The sequence below is a fragment of the Gracilinanus agilis genome, chromosome 2 (assembly GCF_016433145.1).
Source record: "Gracilinanus agilis isolate LMUSP501 chromosome 2, AgileGrace, whole genome shotgun sequence".
Classification (NCBI taxonomy): Eukaryota; Metazoa; Chordata; class Mammalia; order Didelphimorphia; family Didelphidae; genus Gracilinanus; species Gracilinanus agilis.
The window spans coordinates 124,864,777-124,878,198 of record NC_058131.1 but is presented as its reverse complement, the minus strand read 5'-3'; the positions used below and the strand labels follow the sequence as shown (position 1 = coordinate 124,878,198).

At 37.1% G+C, this 13,422-nt stretch overlaps 1 pseudogene; it reads left to right on the top strand.

The window, feature by feature from the left end:
* The first annotated feature begins 376 nt into the window (after positions 1 to 376).
* LOC123233368 overlaps positions 377 to 13,422 on the top strand; it is an 81,648-nt pseudogene continuing 68,602 nt past the window's right edge.

The window sequence follows — 13,422 nt, the reverse complement described above, 5'->3', positions numbered from 1 at the left end:
TATGAGTCTATTTGAATGTGGATTCCAGCTTGCTGTTCCTTTCACTTCCCTTTGGTAGTGGGGGAGGGAGAATTAGAGGGGGGGGGTATTATTAATCTTTATGGCAGCAATCTCTGCTTGCTAAGAAACTTATCTCATGCAGCCCATCGGCACGAGATTAGCTGCTCAGATGACAGTAAAATAATGCACAGCGTGATCCAGGCAAACAAGAAGATTCCGGTTTGAGGTTTAGGAGAATCCCCTCCCCCGCCCCGCGTCTCTTGCCCCCAATCGGGAAAGAAGTGAATGTAGTTTCTTTCTTTCTTCCCCTCCCCCCGCCCCCCAACTCCACAGCTTGGCCTTCTCACTCTCGTCTTTAGTAGCCTGAGGAGCTGCTATGGCTGGAAGTCTGGTGTTTGGAGTATTACCATCTCCCAAGATTCCTGGATCTCCCCGGGGAAATGACTTCTCTGTAAGACATGGGCAGCAAGACATGCATAGCTTAGGCATTCACTAAATTTGTTGGGAAAAAGCTAAAGCCAGGGAAGGCCAAATCCGTGAAAACTGTATTCACTTAATAAGCCCCTGCGCCTACAAGCGGAGAGGTAGAGCAAAGTCAGATGAGATAGAGATTTGAACAATGATCTATTATATATGTGTGTGTTATTTTTTCGGCAGGGAAGCTAAAATAATTCGAGGTTACCCTTACATAAATCGGATTAGATCCCCACAGAGGAGGAATTAAGGATTTGCTGCATCCAAAGGTGTGAAGGTTAAAAAAGGCATTTGGGGGAGGGCTGCTTATTATTATTATTATTATTATTATGCTTATAAGGAAGAAAGTAAGAATAAAAATGATACCAAAAAAAAATTTGGGGGAGGGCTGCTTATTATTATTATTATTATTATTATGCTTATAAGGAAGAAAGTAAGAATAAAAATGATACCAAAAAAAAAAAAGGAAAAAAGCTACCTAGTATTACCATATTATAGAACATAAGAAAAACTATTGGGAAATTTTAGACAACTTCATTAAAATCTTACAATAAACTAAAAAGGAATTAATATATGTTCCATTCAGAGGTATGAGCCAAGATTTTTTTAATTATAATTTTATTTTGGAAAATATATCTACTTCCTATATGAAAGTTAGCTAAAGTTAATGATTATTTTGTCTCCTCTGGGAATTTTGCTTATATTTCAATCAACACATAGCTTTCATATAGAAAGAAAAGATTATTACTAGTCTACCCCTCCCCCACAGATGAAAACAAAATTTTTTTGATGGAACAAATCATATTTTCCAGCCTCCATAAGCAGAGATAGGAAAGCTCATTTTATATCCTATATGAAAAATATGGAACAACTTCATTGTCAATCTCTCAGCCAAATTTCCCAGTTACTCTTTCTATGCAACTCTTTTGCACCTCAATTTCCTTATATTGCTTTGTGCAAAAATCCTTTACTGGGTGTGCCAATCCAAGAGTAGTATGGGAATCTGAAAGTGAAACACTTTTGGGTGACTCACTGTCTTCAGACAGGGGACCTTTAACATTTATTCCCCATACCTGTAACCATCCCTGCTTTTGAAGAATAGGAGTTTACCTGTGATATACTTTATAATGGCAAACTTTACCTGGCTAAACTAACCTGTTCTTTTTCTTTGCCCTTAAAACAGAGGGAACAAGGAGAAAAGGTAACTAAAACCCACTGAAATTATTTGCCCTGCCATTGCTTCAGTTTATAAATAGACACTAAGAATGTGAAGATGAAGAAAGAGAGAGAGACCTTTTTAATGCTGCTGTCATAAAAAGTCAATAGATTTGTGAGATACCCAGCCATCGGCCTTAGGAAACACTACATTCTTTTTCAATAGTCCTCTGTTTTTTAGAGATGGCTGCCCTCCTGTGGTCAAAACTTGTCAGGACACTTTTATAAAAGTAACTATAAATCCTTAAATTTTCTTCGTGTTGTCATAGAAACTGATTATCTTGTCAACTTTGTGATTTTGTTCATTGTAAACTATCAGAAGCACGAGTCTTTAAGTATAGGAAATATGCCATTTTTGTATGCCTTCTGCTAATGCTTTAGGAGACTAAGCAATTTTTCTGTCTAAAAGATGAATTTTTCTATATTATTTAATGCCTAGAAAAGTTGAAAGTTATTCACTGGAGGAGTGAGACTGCTTTCTTACTGAGTTTATTACATTTATTTCTCTGCCAGCTCCAGCTAGGAAAGCTTATGGAGTCAAGAGCAGTATGAACATCCCTCCTCTGTTGTAGCTGGAAATGGAAATTCAAATATGTTACTTCTCCCTTTTAAAGTTCCACTCAAGAGATTTCTTTTGGGGGCTAGGAGGGGGAGAGATGTGGGTGAGTTCAGAATTTGGATCCTCTGATTTTCTCATAGGTAGGTGAGCCAGGGTAAAATTAAGGGCAAGAGAATAAGGTAGCAGCTTTTTCCTTTAGCCATTTAGTTGAGACAAAATCAAACTTTATTGCTTCTTGCAGCTATTAAGGTGAACATGCATTGTTACTGCAGAGCCTACCAATTATGTAAATTAACACTAAATAATGATCATAATATATTTTAAAGGTCACTAGCACTAGCTGATCATTCTACCTTATAATTGTTCTAGTTAAATCTGAGGTAGTTATCAGAAGACAAGCCTCCTTGTATTTTAGCATAGCTCTCACCACATCCCCATCTGATCATACCAATCGGTATAACTTTCCAGACCAAGCATGAGGTAGAATAGCTAGCTAGAATAATAGAAATGAGCACAATGATTTTTATGCAAATCCCAGTATAATGCCACAGCTAAGCTTTTATAGGAACTTTGAGGATTTTCCTAGCTGGCAAGTGAAACGTCCATCATTGAACTTCTCACCCCACTCTTCAACATGATGCCAGCTACATTAGCATATGTGAATATGGTACTTCCAGTTCTGATCAAAATACTGAAAGCTGCTTGATTTTAAGCAATTCACGATATTACTGTGTTTCATCTATCAAATGGGCATAACAATACTTGATCTACCTCATAGGAATATTATAAAGATAAAAGAGATCCTATATGTGAACGTATTCTGAAAAATTAAAAGGTATACACAATATATTGTTATTTGTCATAGACACTTTAAAATACTGTGTGCTTTTAATGAGGGGCAGTAAGGCAAAAGGGTTAGGGGGTTAGATCTGGATTGAACTCCCTTAGCTTTAAATCCTGCCTTGGACAAGAACAAACTGTGTGGCCCTGACCAGGTCACTTAACCTTCAATTTAGATCTCTAGGATTAGTTGTTTTAAATGAGTTCCCACATCAAAGAACTCACAGGTCCTTGACTATATGAATGTCCTCTTAATACCTATGCCTATAATGGCTTTGAATAGCATGAAATTTCAGGGCTATGTAGACTTTACTTCATATAGTACTTATTTTCATTTCATCTATGATATGGTTTCCTTGACAAAATCCTAATTTTGTTATGTGTGGAGATCATATCTTCTTTTTTAACCCTTACCTGGGGGCAGCTGAGTGGCTCAGTGGAATGAGAGTCAGGGCTATTTAAAAAAACAAACAAACAAATAAATAAACAAATCCCTTACCTTCCATTTTGGAATTAATACTGTGTATTGGTTCCAAGGCAGAGGAGTGGTAAGGGCTAGGCAATGGGGATTAAGTGACTTGCCCAGGGTCACATTTGCCCAGGGTGACACTGCTAGGCCAGTTTTGAACCTAGGACCTCCCGTCTCTAGGTCTGGTTCTCAATCCTCTGAGCTACCCAGCTGTCCCCTGAAGATCATATCTTAAATATCCTTAGAACATAATTAGTGTTCAATGATCACTTATTGAATTAAATTAATACATATTACATATGGGATTAATTTGTCTAAATAGTCAAGATAATAAAGATCAATACATGATAATATTTTATAAGCCTATGTTCTTTTCATTTGTATTATGTATTTGTCTTTAATTAATTTAAATTTAAGAAGCCTAGGTGGTTGGGAAACAAAGACAAAGATGAAACTGTCTCTGATTTTAATAAGCTTGCTTTCTGTTGGGAGGAAATATCATGCATATAGAAAATTAAATGCAAGATAGATAGATAGATAGATAGATAGATAGATAGATAGATAGATAGATAGATAGNAATTAAATGCTAGATAGATAGATAGATAGATAGATAGATAGATAGATAGATAGATAGGAATTTTAGGGAGAAAGGTACAAGATCTTTTATGAACAATAGTCTTTGAACAATAGTAGCTTCAAAGAAAACAGTGGTAGGGTAGGGTAGATTAGAGTGTGATAGGAACCCTGAGATTATGGGGCTGATGTAGAAAATGAAGTAGAAGTCTTGGAATGGAACTTCAGCCTAGGAAGTCTATTACATGGAAGTTGAGAGGAGCCATGTCTTTTATAATATAGTGCTAACACTGATTTGATTATCAATCCCTGATTCAGAGGTGGAAAGAGGAGAGTATTTATATAGGTGACTGTTACAAATTGGGCACTGGACCTGGAGATAGGAAGAACTGAGTTAAAATTTGGCCTCAAGTACTTACTATCTGTGTGACCCTGAGTGAGACACAACCTCTCTTTGCCTCAGTTTCTTAAGTAGAATGAGAATAATCTGTTTCTCAGTAAAATGGGAGTAATAATAACATCTACTTCACAGGGTTGTTATGAGAACCCAATAAAATAATATTTATAAAAAAACTTAGCATAGTTCCTGGCACATAGTAGGTGCTATAGAAAGTAATACAAAATGTATATTCTCTTCTCTTCCTTCCCTGTTATGCAGTATGGCTAAATTGAGACACTAATAGTGGTGGTGAGGGTATTTGAGGTGCTCGTTCTTTAATCCTCAACCAAATCATCTTTGGCCCAGGGTTCATTTGAGTGAGGTGGTTCAGGAAGCTCTTTGGTACTAGGCTGGTTGCCTGTGTGGAGGGGGAAGGGCAGATAAAGTGTTACTGGTCATCCCTTCTGGTCAGGGCCATGATGAATTGAGTTCTGAGACCAGGAGGTTTATAAAAAGATAAAATTATTTGAGGTATTCACCTCCAGATTATAAATAGCCTAAGGATATATCTGTCTGTCCTACAAATCTTGTAGACAATTAATACTAGTTAAATTTGAAAGATAAGCTCTATTCATTTCTCTCCAATAAATATTTCCTTTTTCACTTGACAAATATTTAGTTAGCCTGTTATGTGAAATTTGAAGCCTTAAGAAGTTTTGGCCAAGCTATTTTTTAGTGACATTGATATGACAGTGAAATCAGTCAATAAGCATTTAAGTGCCTACTATGTGCCAGATAGTGTGTTTTAAAGAGCTGGGGATACCAAGGACAAAAGACATTCACCCTGGAAGAACTCACACTCTAATAGATGTGTAGGTTATGAATGTAGCACAGAGCCCAGAGATGAGGAGACCTTTTAGTAGGTTTTATTAATAACCTAGGGAGAACTATAAGAATTTTACTTAGAGAAGTGGTGGTAGACATGCTTCTGATAAACATGCTCAGTATCTCTGTCATTCTTTAAGTAAATAAAACCACAACCATGAGGAGACTTTCACTTGGCCTTATCATCTTATATCTCTTTTCCATTTCATAACTAGCCTTTCGGGGGGGGGGGGGAAGTCATCTATATTCTTAGCCTTAAGTTTCTCATCTATAAATTTCCCACCTCATTCCAATCAAATTCCCTTTCTCACAACTCAATTGAAACTGCTTTCTCAAATGTCATCAATCATTGTTTTATTGGTAAATCTTTTCTTTAGTCCTCATCCTTTGTTTTTTTTTTTTAACCTATTAGCATCATTTGACAACATTAACCATTTTCTCCTTTTGGAAGTTCCTTTCCTCAAAGTTACCATTACATTGCTGGGGAATGGTTTTCTTCACCCCTGATTCTCCACAGTGTCCTTTGTAAGATCATTATCCATATTCTAGCTCTAACTAGCCCTCCTCTCTCTTCTCTCTCTGTCTCTGTCTCTGTCTCTATCTCTCTTTCTCTGTCTCTCTCTCTCTGTGATTTTGTTTCCATGGATTTGGCCAATATTTCTATGCAGATAACTCCTTAATCTACATGCCCATCTTTCATCTAACTCCAGAGATCCACTCATATAGAATCATGTTTTTAGTTGTCTGCTGGACATCTCTACTTATCATAAGTCTAGAGCAGATCACAGAGATCATTTAATCTAATTTCTGCATTTTACAGGTGAAGAAACCAAAGTGTAGGTTAAGTAGCTTATCTAAAATGACACAGTAAGCCCTAAGGTGCAACTAGAACTCAGGTTCTCCATCTCAAGAGCCAATATTCTGGTTACTATACCATTCAGGCCTTTCCCATCCCCTGCCAAACTCACCTGGATTCCTTTTTTTTTTTTAAACCCTTACCTTCCATCTTAGAATCAACATTTTGTATTGGTTCTAAGGCAGAAGAGTAGTAAGGGCTAGGCAAAGGAAGTTGCCCAGGGTCACACAACTAGGAAGTATCTGAGGTCAATTTGAACCCAGGACCTCCCATCTCTAGGTCTGGATCTCAATCCACTGAACCATCCAGCTGCCCCCCACCCCACCCCAGATTCCTTATTTTTAAAGCCCACTAGGGGATACAGTGGCTAGAGTGCTATGTATCTAGAGCAAGGATAGTTTCAAATCTGGTTTCAGATGCTGTGTGATCCTGTGCAAGTCAATATCTTAGAGCCTTACTTTCCTTGTCTGCAAAATTGAGTAATAATAGCACACAACTACATGAGGACATAATAAGCTAATATTAATAAGGCACTTTGCAAGTCTTAAAGCAATACCCTCATTTCAAGTATTCTTAGCAAAGATACCAGAGTGGTTTACCAATTTCCTTCTCTACCTCATTTTACAGAGGAAGAAACCTGAGACAAACAGGATTAAGTGACTTGCCTAGGTTCATACAGCTAGTGTGACTGAGGCCAGATTTGAACTCAGGAAGATGAGTCTTCTTGACTCTAGACTTCGAATTCCATCTATTGTGCCACTTAGCTGCCCTCTTGAAACCAAAGAATTATCCTGTTGAAACCAAAGAGTCATCCTCAAATCTTCAGACTCATTCACCTCCTATATTCAGTGATTTTCCAAATCTTGTTGAAACCATCTTTTCAACATAATCTCTTTTCCTAACTTTCCCTCCATCTACAACTACCTTCATTTAGGTGCTAATCACCCTTCATTTAAATCATTGTAAATAGTTACCTAATTTATCTCTCTGTATCCAGTTTCTCTCCTCTCCATTCTATACAGCTATTAAGTGGATACCCTGAAAGTATGGTTCCAACCATGTAACTCTTTTGTTCAAGAAGCTTCAGTGTTTTCCTGTTGCCTCTAGGATAAAATACAAACTCCTTTGTTTGACATTTCAAGCCCTTCATAATCTGGCTCCAGTCTATCTTTCCAGGCTGATTACATTACTCCACCTCATGTACGCTATGCACCAGCCAAATTGGCCTACTTGTTATTCCCTGTAAATTCCATTTCCTGTCTCTATGTGCTTTGGGGTTTTTTATATTATTTTTATAGATATCTTTTGATTTTACATCATATTCATTTTTATATATCCTTCCCTCACTTACCTAGGAAGCCATCCTAAGTAACAACTATTTTAAAGAGGGGGCCAGTATAAAAATATAAGCAATAATTATTAGGTATTCTGTTTCTCTCTTTTACATCTCCTATTCAAAATACAAAGAAAGAAAAAAGAATTATAGAACCTTTATTTCATATAACTATAAACATGCAAAATGAACTCCCACATTAGCCATATCTAAAAATGTATTTCTTATTTTACATTTTGGTTCATCATATTTCTATCATGAGGCAGGCAGCATTTTTCTTTGTAAGTCCTCTAGAATCATGGTTGATAATTTTGTTGATCAGAATTCTAAAATCTTTTATACTTTTCTTTTTTACTTTATTGGTGTCAAAATAGAAATTGTTCCTCTGGTTTTACTCATTTCACTCTGCATCAGTTTATACAAGATTTCCCATGTCTCTTTGAAACCACTTTTCCCCCATTTCTGATAGCTTTTTACTTTCCTCTCCCATAATGTATTTCATCATTCCCCAACTGATGGGCATTCCCTAAGTTTTCAGTTTTTTGCTGCCAAGAAAAAAAACAAAACAACTGCCATAAACATTTTGGTACATATAGTGATAAATACAAAATACAAAGTATTTTGCAAACTTTAAAGTAACATGTGCAAATATATCTGCTCCTCCTATTCTTACACTTACTTTTGTTGTTTCCACATCACTTATTTGTACATAATTGGCAACATGTCCTCATCTTCAGACTATGAGTTCCTTGAAAACAGTGACTAAAAAATTTCTTTGTATTCCTTGCACTGAGCACAGCACCTGACTGCCTGACATAGGGAAGGGGCTTAATAAATGCTTTTTGACTGATTTTACTCATTCTTTTCTCAACAGCTTACATTCTAGTTTGTGATCATACTACCCAACTAAAACTGTGTTTTACAACTGAAATCTGATGAATTTATCTGTCCTCATCTAATTTTTCTTTTCTATATCTCTTTTTTTTTTTAACCCCTACCTTCCGTCTTAGAATAAATACTATGTATTGGTTCCAACATAGATGAGCAGAAAGGACTAGGCAATGGAAGTTAAGTGCCTTGCCCAGGGTAAGGTATACACATAGCTGGGAAATGTCTCAGACTAAATTTGAACTCAGGACCTCCCATTTCTGGGCCTGGCTTTCAATCCACTGAGCTACCTAGTTGCCCAGACACAGCTTATCTTTTGACAAAGCTGAAGATGTTTAGCCTGGAGAGAAGATCTAAAGATAGGTTATTTGTTTCCAAGCATTTGAAGGAGTGTCATATGGGAGAAGGATTCTCCTTTTTTTTCTAGAACATTCTGCTTTCCTGTGTTTTTTACACTATTTTTCTCCCTTTATAATCCTTTTACTAGTCTCTTTTGCAAGATGCGTATCCAAGTCATATCGTCATATCCGATAAGCACAAGTATCTTCCCTAGGCTCAGTTTTTCACCCCTCCCATGGTGAGCCCACCCATTCTCATAGATTTAAGTATTTCCATGCAGACAACTCCCAAATGTATATATCCAGACCTTCTCTCTCTCTCTCTCTCTCTCTCTCTCTCTCTCTCTCTCTCTCTCTCTCTCTCTCTCTGTCTCTCTCTCTGTCTCAATCTAAAACTCCATTTCTATGTACATACCTATTAGAAATCTTTATCTGAATGATAACATTATAAAATCAACTTGTCCAAAATTGAACTAATTTTATTCTCTCCTAAACCCTGGGATGGTCCATTCTTTCCTAGTTCTACCATCTTCCTAGTCACTCAGGATTGTAATATTGGAGACATTTTTATGTCCAAAAGAGGACAACCAGCATAGTGAGGTTTAGGTGAATCTGAGAATGTTTTAGCCTGGAGAGAAAACCTAAAGATGATGGGACATTTGTTTCTAAGTATTTGAAGGAGTTTCACATGGAAGAAGGATATACCTTGTTCAGAGTGTCTCCAGGTGGTCAAACTAAAAGATACAAGGTGATAGTCCAGAGAGAAGGATTTAAGAGTAATATAAGAAAGTATAAGAAAAAACATTCTAATAATCAGAGCTAACCAAAGAAGGGACTGCATCTGGAGGTAATAGTTTCACCTTCACCATACTCCTTTAAGAAAAAAAGAATAGATGAAATTTATTTGTCAAGGTCATTAAAGATGGGAATCATTTTCAGGTACAGGTTGTCTGAGTTAACATCTAAGGTACCTACCAATTTGGAGCTTCTGTGATTCTGATTTAATAATGAGATCATTGCTGATATCATTCAATTTAGTTCAATTCTGGGAATTCACCTAGCACATATTAAGCCCCTACTGTGTGCAATTGTGCTAAGTGTTAGAAATGCAAAGACAAAATTGAAACAATCCTTTCTCTCAGTGGTACAGGTTGCAAGGGGATAATTAAAGAGACAGTAGACTTTGAGTAAATGTAGTATTGGGTAAAGACTACTCTTACAAAAACGTTTGTCAGTGAAAGAAAACATACAGATAGGATGGTACCTCTAGGGGTGAGTAGGATACAGGGAATTATTTTAGTACAGAGGAGACTCAAGCATACTTGATGACCAGAACAGACTATTTTTAAAAAGGTGCTGATGTTTTTAGACTAAACAAAAAATTTAATATAAACACATGGAAAAATCCATGTGTTTCTAAATGGTTAGGAGAATTTAGCAGATGAAGCTTTGGATTTCTATAGTACAGTAAGTACAAATCCACAACTGTAACCTTGGAAATCTGTTTATGTAGGTGTTGATAAAGGCAATATCTTGGAACTATTAATGCCTCTTAGATAAATGAGACACCTACAAGAAGCAGTTGTGGTTGGAGCGAAAAGATATAGCCTCCACTGGACAGCTAAATCACAGAAAGGCACACCACTGTATTAGGGGATTGGGTAGCAGGTTTTAAGAGCTAGAACGTATTAATAACTGAATGAATGAATGAATGAATGAATGAAGCTGAAAGAATTGTTACAGATAATTTGACCAAGCCTTTTATTCTACACATGAGCATACTTAATTAAAGATAGGAAATGTGAATTGCTCAAAGTCACATATATAGAGTATATTGAAGCCAGAATTTGCACTCTAGTCTGTTGATTGTAAACCAAGGCACTCGCCATTATAGCACATGGTTACCTAGAGGAATAAAACTTTCTGTTGATAGTAGGTTATATCCATTGAGAGACAGTCACCTCAAGAATACATACATGGTCTGAATACATCTGGCTTAGCTCAGAATTTGAAGAGCAAAATTTTATTCCAAAGGCTCTAGAACAGAGACTAATTGTGTATGTGTGAGTGTGATAGACCCTTTGTTAGTCTAGTGGTCTATGGATCCCATCAGAGTGATGATTTTAGATGAGCCACATAAATTATACAGAATTACAAAGGAAATCAGTTCTATTGAAACAGTTATTAAAATTAAAAAAACAAAACAACCCCAAGTTCATGGACCTCAGATTAAAAACACCTGCTCAAGAAAAATTTATATGACTGAATGTAGCATTTCATGTTCAGAATTTGATCTTTTGCTAGAAATGTAAAGGAAATAAGCAATTTCTATTCTTTGGGGTTTCAGATGAGAGAACATAGACTTTAGCCACAAATTGTAGCAAGATTGTACTGAAGGTAGTAGAGTTTTGGGCCTTCCTTGCATATTTGTTTGTTGTCTCTCCCATTAGATTGTGAGTTCCATGAAGGCAAGAACCATCTTTCATCTCTTTTTTGTATCTCTAATACTTAACACAATGCCCTAGTACAGTGATGGCGAACCTATGGCATATGTGCCAAAGATGACATGTGGGCCCTCTCTGTGGGCATGTAGCTGCCCTGCCCCCACCTTCCTCTTCCTCGAAATTCCTTACTAGAAAGGCAGAGGGACTCAGTTGGAGCTGGTTCCCTCTCCCTCTCCATCTTGCCCTACAACATTTTTTCACCCCCCTCCTATGCCCAGAAGCCTAATGAGAGTGCACAGGGGGTAAAGTGGGCAACTCACAGGCAATAGAGCTAGAGGGAAGTGGAGGGCTCGGACCACTCCCTTCCTCATCTCTACACTTGCTGAGGACATTCCTCCCTTCACCCACCCCTCCCCCCAGCAGCCCAATGGGAGCATTTTCTCTCTCCCCTGTGTGGGGTAAGAGGCGGGCAGGGCACTCCTGGCACTTGGTGTGAGGGAGGAGGTAGGGCCTGGCACTCCATCTCCAAAAGGTTCGCCGTCACTGCCCTAGTACATAGTAAGTGTTGAAAAATGTTTGTTGGCAGACTGATCATGCACTGGCTCTGGTACACTGAATCTCATCAATTTGTTGGTTATCTTTGGTTTTGGCCTTCTCCCTCTCTTTCCATTCTATATTCCTTTGAGAGCTAAGTGCCCTTTTAAACTCCTTTTCTCTCTCTCTTCTCTTTTCACATCTTCTTTCTCTTCACTTTTTTTGTGATTCTTGTTCTAGTCAACCAATTAGTCAACAAGTATTGTATCTACTATATGTCCGACATTGTGTTAGAAACCAAGAATGCAAAGACAAAAAAATGCAAACACATTTCTGTCCTCAAGTGGCTTCCATTCCATTAGGGGAGAAAACATATATGATAATAATTATATCAAATGTATTGGATATAAATGCAAGGTAATTTTGGAGTAGGAACAAAATATCTGAAGAAATCTGAAAAGATCTCATGTAGAAAATGCCTTGAGCTCAACATATCTCTTTATTTGTATTTTCTCTCTTTTTCAGTATGTCTTTTCTTCTTATTGTCTCAATGGAATTAACTTTAAAGCTTCTATTTTATTTGACCTTATGCTGACCTATCCTAGGACCCAGGAAAGGCTAATCTATGTCATAATCATTGCTAGAAGATATTTGTGTCTGAATGCTTAGACTATAGCATTGAAGAGTAGGCATTCTGCTAAGTTTGATGTTAAGTTCACAATGACACAGAATCTTAAAGTCAGAAGAGACCATAAAGGTCCTATAGTCTAATCCAAATCTGAAAAAGAAATATCCTCTACCTTGTTTCCCAATCAGTGGTCATTTAGCCTCTTCTTGATGATCTCCAACAATGGGAAATTCACTATCTGTTAGGATATCAAATTGCTCATTTGGACAGCTCCATGGTTAGTCTTCTACTCTGATACTTTATCCTAGTGTTGAGATGACTTTGGTTTCTCAGAGGCTATACTACCAATGCAAATTGTGGAAGGTCCCATCAAGTTGAAAAGGATTTGAATTTGAGTACAATGATGTACAATATCATTGTCTTCTGAGGACTTGGTTAGTTCTGTTCAGAAACATGCCTTACTACAAGATAGGCCACCAGGGGACATATTTTGGGAGTGGGACACAACATGTTATTAAAATCGTGACAATGTGAGAGAACAAATAAGGAAACATACCGCCCTTTTAATGATGGGAAACTACTTGGACAAAATATTATATATGTTGTCATAACAATTTCTGCTTAATTATTATTCTTAATAAGGAGAGAGGGTTCTGTCTGGAAGAGAGAAGGGATTCTCTCCCCCACCCACCCCCAAAATGACTCCAATATAAAAACAACTGAACTAATAAAATGTATGTATATGTGTGAACAAGTATGGCAGGGATGTGATCATACTGGAGTGTTTATAATACCTATCCTATCTCTTGCAGCCTTAAAACCTGAGCTCACTTCTCTTCTTGGCTGATGTATAATCTCAGAGGCATTTCCCCCCTCAATATAGGGCAGTTTCATCAACAATGAATATCTGTTCTGGTTTGTAACCTTTCTTTTCAATCAGTTTCTTCAAGGTTTCAGGAAACTCCCTAGCTCTTTCTTTCTTTCTTTCTTTCTTTCTTTCTTCCTT